We start from the raw sequence: 13,557 nt of genomic DNA on the forward strand, positions 1-13,557 counted from the left end.
GACTGATTCAGCCCATCTTCGAACTTAACCGTGGTAATAACACGTAAAATAAGTGTAGACAATTTCATTAAGATCGGATAAGAATTGTAGACGCAATCGTGTCCTCAAAAGTCCGTTATATTACATAAATATATATATATATATATATATATATATATATATATATATATATATATATATATACATACATTGAGACAAGTTGCTTTTCGTCTTCGCGATTTTCACCAGCAGCCACCAGAATTCGCGGGTTGAACCCTGGCTTAGGCCGGCCTCTACGAAATTTTTATTTATGCTGGACAGAGCAGTGGGCTGGGGTTCTTGCAAAGCAAAAACCCGCACTTATTCAAACTCGGCAACGTATCAAAAGCTTATCAACTTACCTCACGGCTTATTATAAAGTTATAGATTGTATTTATATTATAGATTATACTTATTGATAGTCGAGTTACTACTTGTAACTCAATTTATAATTATTATATCATATTATTCGGTGGTCTTACCAATATTTAAGGACTAGGATAGGACAAGGGTGATGTATAATGTCAAGGATTGATATTATCGAAATACGCAAGTTTATTGCCAATTGTAACAAAGATTCATTCACTTACATTAATTTCCGCAAGAAACAATAACGCAGTCCTGGTTGGAACGCCGGATACGCAATCAGTAACCACGTGGAATAACGCTTTGTTATACACTGATTTTATTACTTAATTCTAATTTTATTACCGCGAATATGTCGCCGGTAACGTATAATGCTTTCAATACACTTAAATTTAATTATAATTAATAACTAATAAACAATAAAAGTATTACTTTGCAAGTTAATTGCCAGAAAGAAATATAAATTTTACAGCATATAAAGCACGTTAATATTGAAAGTATAATGGCTTGATTAATAATCGATACTAATTAATAAAGACGTATGAACGCTAAAGGATCCAGGATCGAAGTGAAGTTCAATCACCGTAGGGTCTTAGGGCTGAGTTTTTGGGCTCGCTCCCCACTTCCCCTCACGGTCATGCGTTGAGGTGATAATTAGTCATGTGACCATGGCACTATGACTCTAGCCTTGGGTGGTTTCAGACGGCAACGAGACGGGGAAAATTGGGAACCGCAAGGCTGAGGGAGAAGATGACAATTCACATTGTCTCAACATACATATATAAATTTTTTAACGAATAATATTTTTGAACTCTACTCAATTAATTATGATAGTTTATGACAAAATCCCTTGAAAAATCGACCATGAGGACAAATACAATAGTTAGATTTTAAAAAAATCTACCTAAAAATCACAAGCTTTACGAGTTGAAGCTTTACAATCTTAGGGCGTTAGTAAAATTTTCAAAGCAGTAATTAATAGTATATTGTGTGACAAGGGATGAAATAAGACGATTTCAAACTAGGGTAAATTAACTTCAAGTCGATGATGCGGAGAACTGTTAGAGGATGAGAAATATGTAATTTACAGTCACTTTTTAAATAGTAAATAAGACAAAAATATTATTTTCACTCATTTTTTAGTAATTTTATTGGGTTAATTAAAACTGTCACTTAAAAAATGAAATAAGTAAACTGGAGTGACAAGTAAACAAATGAGAGTAATAAGGCTGCAAATGAACATTAAATGTAACTGACACCGGGCAAAAACAATTGTGTTTATTCCGAAGGGAAGAAACACGCATGTTTCTACCGGCTGTATGGAGGTATTTTTGAATTACGAATTCGCTAGCAGTTGTTTGCAGCATCGGCTTGAAATTAGCTTGTTTTGGCGGGCTGTAGAGACAATGAAGCTTCAAGTTTCGATGCTAGTATGATGAAAAGCTGGATTCAAAAATAAAATAAACTAAAATAAATATTGCATTCTAAAAAACTTTACCTTTTATTGCATCTAATATTTTAGGATCAAGAGCCTTGTAAGTAGGCTCTAGCTTGTTAGCTCCTTTGACTTTTGTTGCCCCTCCCTTTTAGTTAATGCGTAATTAAACATACATAGGGTACAACGCTAACATCAACGAAATTGCCATGAATGTGAATGATGATTTTTCGTTCGCTAAAATCCATTTTCTTCCTTCACTTTAATTCCAGAACCACGAACGATTTCAATCTATAAAAAATACTTAATTTCAATTTACATAAAAATTTAACAACATATACAAGTGACAACTTGTTAATGTGAATGTAAATTAACAAAAATCTTTTTATAAAGAGTTTAAAAATAATATATTAGCCGTCATATTATTATTATTATTATTATCATTTCCATGTATTGTATTCATTACATATATTTATTTTGACTTATTCAGTATAATAATAAAAACTATTTTTCGTTTTTGATTGTAATAAATTTAAATAATTCTCCATTATCATGTTATAAATTTAATTTATCTGCTCATCGATGTACTAAATTTCGTCAAATATGAAGACCAATAATTAAATGAAATAATGTAAAAACATAAGAAAAATAAAGCCTAGGTCGGGACTCATAACCAGATCTCCTGATTACATCTCAGGTATTTTAAACATTTGAACTACCGGGAATTAACAGTAAAAAAAATATTGATAATTATAATAATAATAATAATAATAATAATAATAATAATGATGATGATGATGATGATGATGATGATGATGATGATGATGATGATGATGATGATCATAATAATAGTAATAATAATAATAATAATAATAATAATAATGCCTTACATGCATTACCGTACGATGGACAGTGTGGCTCAATAAGTTATAGATCAAATTGAACGGAATATAGTATAGTGCCGGATAGCTCAACTGGTAGACCACTTGGCGCGATACCGAATTGGTCTGGGTTCGATTCCCAGTTCGGGCTATCTATATTTTTCTCAATTTATCTATAAATTGTCTTATTGAGAAGGTTATTTGCATGCTTGCATGTTTAGGTTTCCGCTATATTTTAATGGAGCCCACGGTGCATGTTGTGCGGCCAGCGGGGGTTCTATTTACCCCGTGGCGCATCGTGGGCAAAGTAGGCCGGCCTTTCATCTGCTGGCCTACAAAGCGCCCAACAACCTTTTCATTGGGTTAACTCCCCAATGTGAAGTAAACTGAGTTCAAGATTATCCTGAACACAGAAGTGCTCCCCACAACCGGCCCTTCTCGGATGAGGGCTACCCACTAGTTGGGCGGAGCACCGAGATTCCGAATGATGACGACCTTGGCAAACAACGGACTGCATTTAGGTGGACGGAGGAATTACGAGCCAATCTCCTGATGTGCTATAATAACGGTGAACCGGAGCAGAGAGGTTATATGGCTAGGATGCATGCTCTCTGGAGCGATATGCACCCTAACCATAGCCATTTTTCACAGCAACATCTGCGTGATTATGTCTCTCATCTTCGGCGAACACGAAAATCACTGTTAAATAACAGACAGCTATCTCACCGTCTGTCATTTCCAGCACAGCTCCATCAGGAGAGACGCCGTTCTTCCGAAGACGCCGACAATAATTTTGAAAGACGACAAGTATGTGTCTCTAAAAAGACACACTACCCCAAAGACCAACTTGACACGGAAAACCACGAGCTATCGACTCGGATTCAGGAGGATTCTACTCTATTCACCCTCAATCAAGCTGTCTATGATGCTGCTTCCTCACTCTTACTTCCGGCAAGAAATAATACTTCTTCTCCTGAGGCTAAGATGAGAGGTCGCATTGGGCAGCTTTCACTGAAGATTGATGATCTCCGGACACATGTCTCCCGCATTCAGTGTGTGATTGAGTACGTAATTTCCCGTGAAGCATTTACGCCTAAAGTCCGCCGCATTGCGGCTGGACTACGATATCAACATCACACACTGAATAAGGAGAATCTTCTTAACATCAAAGAAGGTTCCCTTAACAGGTTGCGGGCTCTGGTGACTGCTACGAAGTCATTGGAGAAAGAGCTGAAGCGGCTTACCGATAACTCTTTGTTTCGGTTAAGTCCTTCACGCTTTCTGACACCTAAGACATCTGTTTCTGGCGATCCTCCATCTATCGAGCGAGTAAAGGCTTTCTGGTCCGAGTTGTATGGTGATCAACCGAACGTGAATCGTGACACTCCAGCTCTCAACGACTTCGAGGCATTTTGTCGCCACCATCGAAACGACAATGCTGATGAAGAGAGCCCTGAAGTCAGCGTGGAAGAAGTTCATTTGGCTCTGAATAATGGTAAGAACTGGGCTGCTCCGGGTCCAGATGGCATTAACTTATTTTGGTGGAAGAAACTTACTTCTACCCATAGCCATCTTGCCCGGATTTTTACAGCGTTTATCAGAGGCAACGAACCTATTCCGTGCTGGCTTGTAGAAGGGCGAACCGTGCTCATCCCTAAGAAAGGTGACTTGTCCGACCCAAAGAACTACAGGCCTATCACCTGTTTGAATGCAGTTTATGAGATTTTCACAAAAATCTTGAATAATCGCATTCTGCAGGAGATAGATCCTGTGTGGCAGCAGATATACGAACAACGTGGCAGTAAAAGAGGCCTGTCAGGTTGCAAAGAGAATCTGTTAGTAGATCGTTGTGTCATTCAAGACGCGGTCTACTATCAGCGCAACCTGTCAATGGCCTGGATTGACTACCGTAAGGCATTTGACTCAACATCTCATGAGCTCATTCTCTTTTTGCTCAAATGCCTTGGGGTCAATCGCGATACAGCGGGATGCATACAGCGTACGATGCAACTTTGGCGAACACGGTTCCACATATCATGTGGCAACGACAAACGTGTGACCGAAGTTGTGCAGTACAAACGAGGTGTCTTCCAGGGAGATTCCCTGAGCCCTCTGCTGTTTTGCATCTCACTGCTGCCGATATCTGTTGCACTACGCCGTACCCGTGGATACTCAGTGGGCCCACCAACTGATCGGAAATATTCGATCACCCACTTACTCTACATGGATGATCTGAAGGTATATGCTCCTGATGAGGAACACCTTCAGACAGCCTTAAACATCGTAGGGGAGTATACACGGGATGTCGGCATGGCTTTTGGGTTGGAAAAGTGCGCGGTCGTTAATCTGGTGAAGGGTAAGTTCTCTGATTTGCGCGAAGATATCGAGTTAGTAGATGGGAGCGTCATTGACCATCTTGAGGCCAGAGAGTCGTACAAATATCTAGGGATTGACAGGAGTCCTATGCAGGACGTCTCGAAAATCAAAACGACTCTCTGCAGCGAGTATGGGCGGAGACTTCGGAAAATCTGGTCATCAGAACTTTCCGGAAAAAACAAAGTCTCTGCAACAAACATGCTTGCTGTCCCAGTACCACTCTACTCTTTCGGTGTCCGTAAATGGACCCGAAAAGAGCTTAGAGATCTCGATATCAAGACTCGCAAAGTCATGAACATCAATCGGAGCATGCACCCTAAGTCCTCAGTCACCAGATTATACCTTCCCCGGCACATCGGAGGGAGAGGTCTACAGAGCTTGGAGTGTCTACATGATCGTTTGGTTTTAGGTCTAACATACGGAGTTGTCAATTTCACAGCAGATGAGAACGACTTCCTTATGCAGATTGTTCATAGTCATGAGAATCTGCAGAAGGGAGCGTTCTTATATAAGGCAGCAAGGTACGCGGCAAAATCCCTCGGTCTCGGAAGAGTAAACCCTCTTATTGAACTCCCTAAGGAGGAATTTTAGTGTCGTCAGGAATGCTGAGCAGCAAAAACTGCTCAGTACACACATGGACAAGTCCATGCACAGCGTGTTCTTTAAACACGTGCGTGACCATGGCTTGTCCACCCAGCTGACGTTTTCCTTCCTTAAGTCAGCTGGCCTGATGTCCGAGACCGAAGGGTATATTTTTGCCTGCCAAGATGGTGTAATCAACACCCTTGAATACCGTGCGAAAGTACTCCAGATGCAGCTACCCGACACATCGTGTAGGGTGTGTAAGCAACATCCTGAGACGCTTATGCATCTCTTGTCAGCATGTCCTGTGCTGGCAAGAAGTGCATACATCCAGCGTCATAATGCTGCTCTGCGAGTACTTTAATACCACCTTAGACATACGCACGGTATCGACAAAACACCAGTGCTGCCTTATCTGCCAGGAGATATTCCGCAAGTTGTTGAGAATGACCGTTGCCGTATTTACTGGAACGTGCCATTCGCAACAACTCGGAAAATAGATCACAACAAACCTGATATTGTGCTCTTCGATAAAACCACTTGAGACATTTATGTCATCGAGTTCTCAGCACCTGCTGAGTATAACATCACGGTTAAAGAAGAGCACAAACACGAGATATATCAGGATCTCCTGTTCGAAATTGGCAAACTTCACCCAGGTTACCGTGTCAAACTTGTCGTCCTCATTGTTGGCGTCCTAGGAGGGATGAAGCAGTCGTTTGTGTCTGCACTGGCTAGGATACCAACTTGTTCAGCGCAAGTTGAGTTTCTGGCATCGCGGATGCAAAAGGCTGTTTTTCTCGGGTCCCTCCGTTTACTTAGGCAACGAAACTTTGCCTGCTGCGCATGCTGACTATCTTGTTGATAGAGCATCGCAGCAGTAACGATTTGGCGCTCAGCTGAGGCCCTCGGTAGAGTCGGACTACCGGGGATAACCCCCTGAGCAATTAACTAAAAAAGAAAAAATAATAATAATAATAGGACTAAGATATACTATAAAATTATGCAATGATTCTATTTTTTTTTTCGTAGTCAAACTGATAAAATTATAAATTAAAAGTGGATTTTTTTATTTGTATCAAGATTTATAAGTTTTAAACCTTATTGAGCTTCCGTGATGCAGCACCCATCATGTCTTTTAGTATCTTCACTTCTTTTTCTAAGGTTATGATTCTTTCACGGTTTTGCCATATTACTGAAATGTCCATTTTTATATAGTGGAAACCTAAACATGCAAATAACCTTCTCAATAAGACAATTTATAGATAAATTGAGAAAAATATAGATAGCCCGAACTGGGAATCGAACCCAGACCAATTCGGTATCGCGCCGAGTGCTCTACCAGTTGAGCTATCGGGCCCTATACTATATTCCGTTCAATTTGATCTATAACTTATTGAGCCACACCGTCCATCGTACGGTAATACACCATTTTTCAATAGGGAAAACCTAAACATGCAAACATGCGAATAACCTTCTCAAGAAGACAATTTATAGATAAATTGAGAAAAATATAGATAGCCCGAACTGGGAATCTAACCCAGACCAATTCAGTATCGCGCCGAGTTGCTTATAATTTGCGGTTATAATCTTGTGGATATATTCCAACAATATATTTTAAATTATAACAATTATAACCGATTATATTTTGGGTTATAAATTTTTTCGTATGGGATGTACTTTAATTTGTAACAAATAAGATTTGAATGACTTATCAGGTGAACTCTAGTTAAGTCAATCTAACTTATGAGAGGTGTATCTGTTGGATTTATCGAAAATTGCTAATTGGCTGGATCGATATTTTGAATATCATGGTCTAAAAGAAGAATATGAAGAGCTGAGAATCGAACATAGCAAAAGTTATGGTAATGAATTTAAACTATAAAATCTACTGAAAATCAAATATTAAGGATATGTTAAAAAATAGAATTACTTGCGGCTTCCTCATTATCTATATTGCTTAGATCTGTTATATCAAAATTTAAATTCCTTCTTTCAGTATAAGAATTTATTTTGCTTGGCGCATGATTATTTTCTGCAGCTGCGATGTGAGACTTTGACCCGTTATGTGATGGAGATATTTCATAAGTTGATAAATGACATGCTTGAGAAGGTAAAAGTCCATATTATGGAACACTGTCCTAGTTTATGAACCATACGATAAAAAACTCAATGACAAATAATTTTTAACTTATTTGCTACTTATAATATAATATTTATAATTGTGAATCACTAATATATTGATTCAATTAATTTATTTTTGTTGATAGTTTAGAATGTAGAGAAAAAAAAAGATATTGAATGCCTGTGTCAAGTTGCATGATAAAAAACGGTTTTCTGAAGTAAAATGGTGACGTTGGTCAATGCAATTATTTCAAGTTTTTGAGAAATATATCAATGATTAAAAAATACTTGAATCATGTCAACTAAAAGTTTAGCTTATTATCTTCTTATTGATAATGAATTTTAGGTAGTTAAATAATGTATTTAATTTTATTTTAAGTGTTTCATAATTCGTACAAAAATTCTTTATTGTCCGTATTTATGGAACAGTATATTCCGTGTTCCATGTCCCACGTACTTTCATTTTTCAATGTGGTCCGTAGTTATAAAACAGTGACTCGTGAGAGCGGTATTTATTTACTTTAGTGTTTATAATTGTTAACTATTTATAAAAAAAGCATTTTATGTCAGATAAATGTTACTACAGTGTATATTTCTATAAATTTGTATTTAGGTAGGTACTTAGATTTAAAAATTCCATCAAAATTGAAAACTAACCTCTAAATTTTGTAAGTTCGATAATACACTGATGCAAAAAATTAAAGGAGCAGAAAAATTTTATAACTTTTTTAGTGATTTTTGGAAGGCTGAAACTTGGTAAAAAATAATCGTATCGAGATTTTAAAAAAAGAATTTTACAGCTTGAAATCTCTAGTTTTGGTGCATTATTTTCAAAATTTTTTAAAAACTCTGGTTATTGCGCAAACATGAGAAATACCGCGAGACAAAAAATTTCTAAATTTTTTTTTTTTCCGAAGAGCCCACGGACCACGTAGGACAATTTGTCGCAGAGATATCAGCCTTCAAACAGGAAATGATCCTTTTGTCTTTGATCATCGATATTTCAGGTACCAATGATCGCACAGAAAGTTGAAGGGCGGCGGTAAAAACTTCTAGTCTGATCATGTATTCAGGTGTGTTTGGTGGGAGGAGTAGAATTTTTTTAAAGAAGTCTGTTCGAGCCTTGTCAATTGTGTCCATGTGGTCAAGACTCCAGGTTTCGGCTCCATAAAGTATCGTTGGAGCAACGATGTTATTAAAAAGATGTATTCTCGACTGCCAGGAGTCAGATTTGGCTTTGGAGAGTATAGAGCATGCTGTTCCGGTTGCTATCTTGGCTTGCTGCTGCAGCAGCCAGTTCTTCTTTGGTTGCGCTATCAAAGGTGGTTCCTAGGTAATTATAATAGTTAGTAGTTTTAATCAGTTGATCTTTATAATAGAACGCATTTTTTTCTTTTTGCCTGACTCTTCCCGAAGCGCGATAAACCATTACTTGGGTTTTTCCCGTGTGGACAGTGAGTTTATTTTCGTCAAAATATTCTGCTAATGCAGCAAGCATTTTCTTGGCCTCAATGAGAGACGCGGCAAATAAAGCTGCATCATCTGCGAAAAGAAGAGCTAGCAAGGTTTTTAGGCCAATGTTGAGCCCTCTGAAGCCTTTCCTCTCGAGAAAGTCTACTAAATCGGTGATATAGAGAATAAAAAGCGTGGGGATCAGCTTGTCTCCTTGAAGCACGCCCTCCGTAACTTCGAAGTCTTTGGAGAAGTTTCCATCCACCCGTAGGCGAGCTTAAGCTTTCTCGTAGATCGTACGAATTACTCGGATCAATCTGCCACTGGTGCCGAATTTGAATAGCTTTTTTCATAGCAGATGATGTGGCACTGAATCAAATGTTCTGGTGAAGTCAATATAAATGATGTAGACAGTCTTGCATTGATGTCTAATTTTAGATTCAAGCGCTGTCAGCATTGTAAAAGTTTCATCCAAGCAGCTGCGACCTTTTCTGAATCCCGCCTGTTCTTCGGGAACTAACCCGAGGTCTTCCATCCAGGTGTTCAACCGATTTTGGATTGAACTGGTTAGTATTTAAAGCAGATTATTGAGCAACGCAATTCCACGATAATTTGCTGGGTCTTCCCGGGTTCCTTTCTTATGGATTAGTGTAATTATTGCTGTTTGCCATGAGGATGGAATTTGTTCCGTGTTCCATACTTTGTTCAGTAGCCTCATGAGGTGGATAACCCAATTTAGTGGCAAGTGTTCTAGATGTTCGTTTAATATTGAGTCCGGACCGGGAGATTTTTTATTTTTGCTTATTGTGATTGCTTTTTTAATTTCTCGGCACGAGAAATCCTTGTCGAGGTAGGGATGTCGCACATCGAAGAAGTTTGTGGTATCGTCGATCCTCGGTGGGTAAACATTAGAGTAGAATTCTTCCCAAACGGTAAGTGGTATTGGGCAAGGAACATGTGTCGGCTTCCTCAGGGCTTTAACAAGGTGCCAGAACTGATTAGGACTTGAAGTACGTGCTAAAGTATCTCTCAGTGAGAGGAGATGATTTTTAATTTTTAATTTCTTTGCTTTTCGTAGTCTTTTTTTGATGGCTTGCAGTTACTCCAGGTTACTTTGCGTGAATCCTTTATGTCTACAAGTTTTTTGGTGATTGACTAAAGTTGCTTCAAGTAGTTCGAATTCGTCATCCTCCCATGGTTTCCTTGGTATTTTTCTATCTATTCGAAGACTAGTATGGATTATTAGACCTGCTGTGCTCACTGCATCGTAGATTGCAGCGTGAAGGTTGGCTGCCAGTGTGTCCACACTGGTGTCTTGGGTGTTGACCTCGGTACGATTTGAATGGTAGAGTGTTTCAGTGAAATGCTGCGACCCTTATGATTTCTAGATTAGTTTTTGGGATTTGAGTCTTGACGAGGAGACTTTAGTGTGTGTGTACTTGTAGGCGGGGGAAAGAACTGTTTGAGTGGAGAAGTGGTCTGAGCAAAACGAATCGTCTCCCACTTGAAAGTTAGAGATGAGTTTGGCGGCTTCATGATTGGTCCAGGCCAGGCTTATCACACTTGCTCCACTGGGTCCGCAGTACGTCATTTTGCCTGTGTTGTCACCTGCTGATCTACCGTTGAGTAGAATAAAATCGTTGTTGGACATGTGGTTTTAGATTGACAGGCCTCGAGGTGTAGATTTGGTGTCATCTGAGCTTCCTGCGCGTTATAATATCATGCTCTTAAGTGCTTCGGATGTGAACCCTCCATCATGTACACCTATTCGTACATTGAAATCACCTCCTAGGATTACTGGGGTGTTTGGGTAAGAGTTTGCGCATTTGTCCACAACAAGTTGAAATTTATCCAGTGTTTGCCCCATTTCAAAATCTGGTTTGAAATAGATTAATCCTAGTATAATTTCGTAAGGTGGTATTTTGGTTTTGATGAAGATGCAGCAGCTATTCTTTTCTATTATGATGTGTTCTAAATCCTCTTTAATCAATACAAGCAAGCCTCCGCTGGTTCTACCTTTATTCGCAATTTTGGTCACATTTGACCAAACACATTTGAAGTTTTTTGTCCAAGTTGGTTGCGTGTGAGGGGGTCGTTGTAACTAAGTTTCGGAGATACCGATATAAAAGGTTTCTTTCGGGATAATCAAGTTTTCGCCATTGTCAAAACCATAGCAGTTCCAAAATAAGGCGGTATTAAAGTGAGGGCTCTCCATTCTGGCTCTTCTTAGTTTTTGAATACGCATTGCGACCTTAACCCATTTAGTTGCTCGTTACGGGGAATAGTGGGCTTTTTGTTTCAGCTTTTGGTATTTTTATTCCATGTCAGACTTTTCCCATCTATAAGTATTTTTTTTTATCTGAGTGTAGGGTTTGTACCTTTTTCTCTTTCTTCTTTGTCTTTTTTCTTATTTCATAAGCTTCTTGTTCTTTCGAAGCAGTTAAATCGTTATCTATAAATGTGTTAGTTATTCTTCAGTTTGATTTTCTTGTTTTTCATGATGGTGGCTTTGTGTTCTGGTTTATCAAAGCATACCACGAAGCGATCCTTCTTTCTTCCTATTTCTCTGATGACCTTGCATTCATCTTTCGAGATCTCGAATGTTGACTCCAGGAATGACGTGATTTCTTTTGCCGGATTGGTAGGTGTTAAACCTTTTATGACGCTATTATTTCTGCGGGTTAGACTTTCGTGTCTTTCGATTATTTTGTTAAGTTTATTCAACTGTGTAAACACCCTGGAGCTTGTTTCGAGAGAAATGTTGGAATTGATTGTTTTTTCCACAGCCTCAATTTTGGAAATGATTGCTGTTAGAGATTTTTTAAGGTTAGACTGGGTGGAACTACACTTACCCGATTCAACATCAGCAAGCCTTTTGTTGAGCTCTTCTTGCTTCTTCTTCATGCTATCTACCTCTTCCGAGAGGACTGTATATTTGTCGTCCAGAGTTGTCAAATGATCGTGGAATGAGTTGGACGACTCTTGACGGTGTCTTTAATTTGGGCGAATTGGGCTTGGTTAGTTTTAAACATGGTGATGAACTGCTCGGCTATCCATTTAAACAAGTCCTGGTTGGAGGCGTTGGTGAAGACGGGCATATCGGTCATTGATGCTTGTGTATCTGTGGAGGTGGCAAGATTCATATTACTGCTTGTTGGACTCTGTTTAACAGGTGAAATTGTGGGAGAAGAAATGTGGCGTTTCAGTTGCTTGGTAGGATTTTGGGAGGGCTTCGGGAGAGTATCTGATTCTCTCGGTCTCTTGAAGCCGGATAGAAGTTTGTCAATATCCCCTAGAGATTTGGAGTGTTCTCTAAGTCTTAGTTCTGCGATGGATGGTCTGCCTCTTTTCTTTTTCTGTTCAGGTGTTGGTGAGGGTGCGTACTCGCAGGTGGTAGATAGTAGTTGAGTAGTCGATACTGAGTCTGTAGCGTTGGTTGCTACATCAAGTGGAATTTGCTCTGACATGGCAACCTAACCTCTCAGTGGAGTCACATTATGTTTGAGCACGAGGTCCCACTTACTCGTCTCGTTGCACCCAAATATATTTTTTATTTTACTTCACAACCACTGATGTATTGTTTGTAACGATCGTGACCGGTTATTTAGTTCGCCTGGAATCCGTCAGGCGGACTAGTCCCCGCACAACTATTCGGCTTACCTGTTTCGGGTTCGGTGGTTGTTGAGCGCCAGGTGAGTTCTGCTCACCGAAGTTCTTGTTGATCGTAGACTCAGGGCGGTGGATCGGGGTAGGATAGGCACTAGGTCTCAAAAAAAAACTTACGTATGCCAAATTGTACGACGATAATATTTCGTATTTTAATAAAGAAAACAAATCAAATAATCAATCGGCGATACAGTAAATAGCAAACTAAAACCTTTTTTTTTTTTAGTTTTTAATACTCCAACGTCATACCAATGTCGTTGTCGGCGTACCTCGATATAAACAATACCCACGGAGCGCGGGATACGATACGCAGTAACTAAAATTAATACCGCACCGCAACTTGACGGCAAGGTGATGTCAATTTACTTGACCTCTGACACAGTCAGTAACGTAACGGCCGTGATCGAATTACCGTCGGAATGTTATCCGTATCGTAAATTACACACAATTAGTACAATTAATACTCCGGGTTCGGAAGAACGGAACAATATAGAAAACCGAATAACGAGACCCGATTATGCAGTACAAGTAAAATAAACAAACAAAAAAATTAAAATAAGATAATATGAGTAAATAAAAATTATAAAATGAAATAACAAACAAAAAAAAATATAGTCGATAGACGACCACCGTGACACACAAAAAAAATTATAACGA

The sequence above is a fragment of the Microplitis mediator genome, chromosome 6 (assembly GCF_029852145.1).
Source record: "Microplitis mediator isolate UGA2020A chromosome 6, iyMicMedi2.1, whole genome shotgun sequence".
NCBI classification, from domain to species: domain Eukaryota; kingdom Metazoa; phylum Arthropoda; class Insecta; order Hymenoptera; family Braconidae; genus Microplitis; species Microplitis mediator.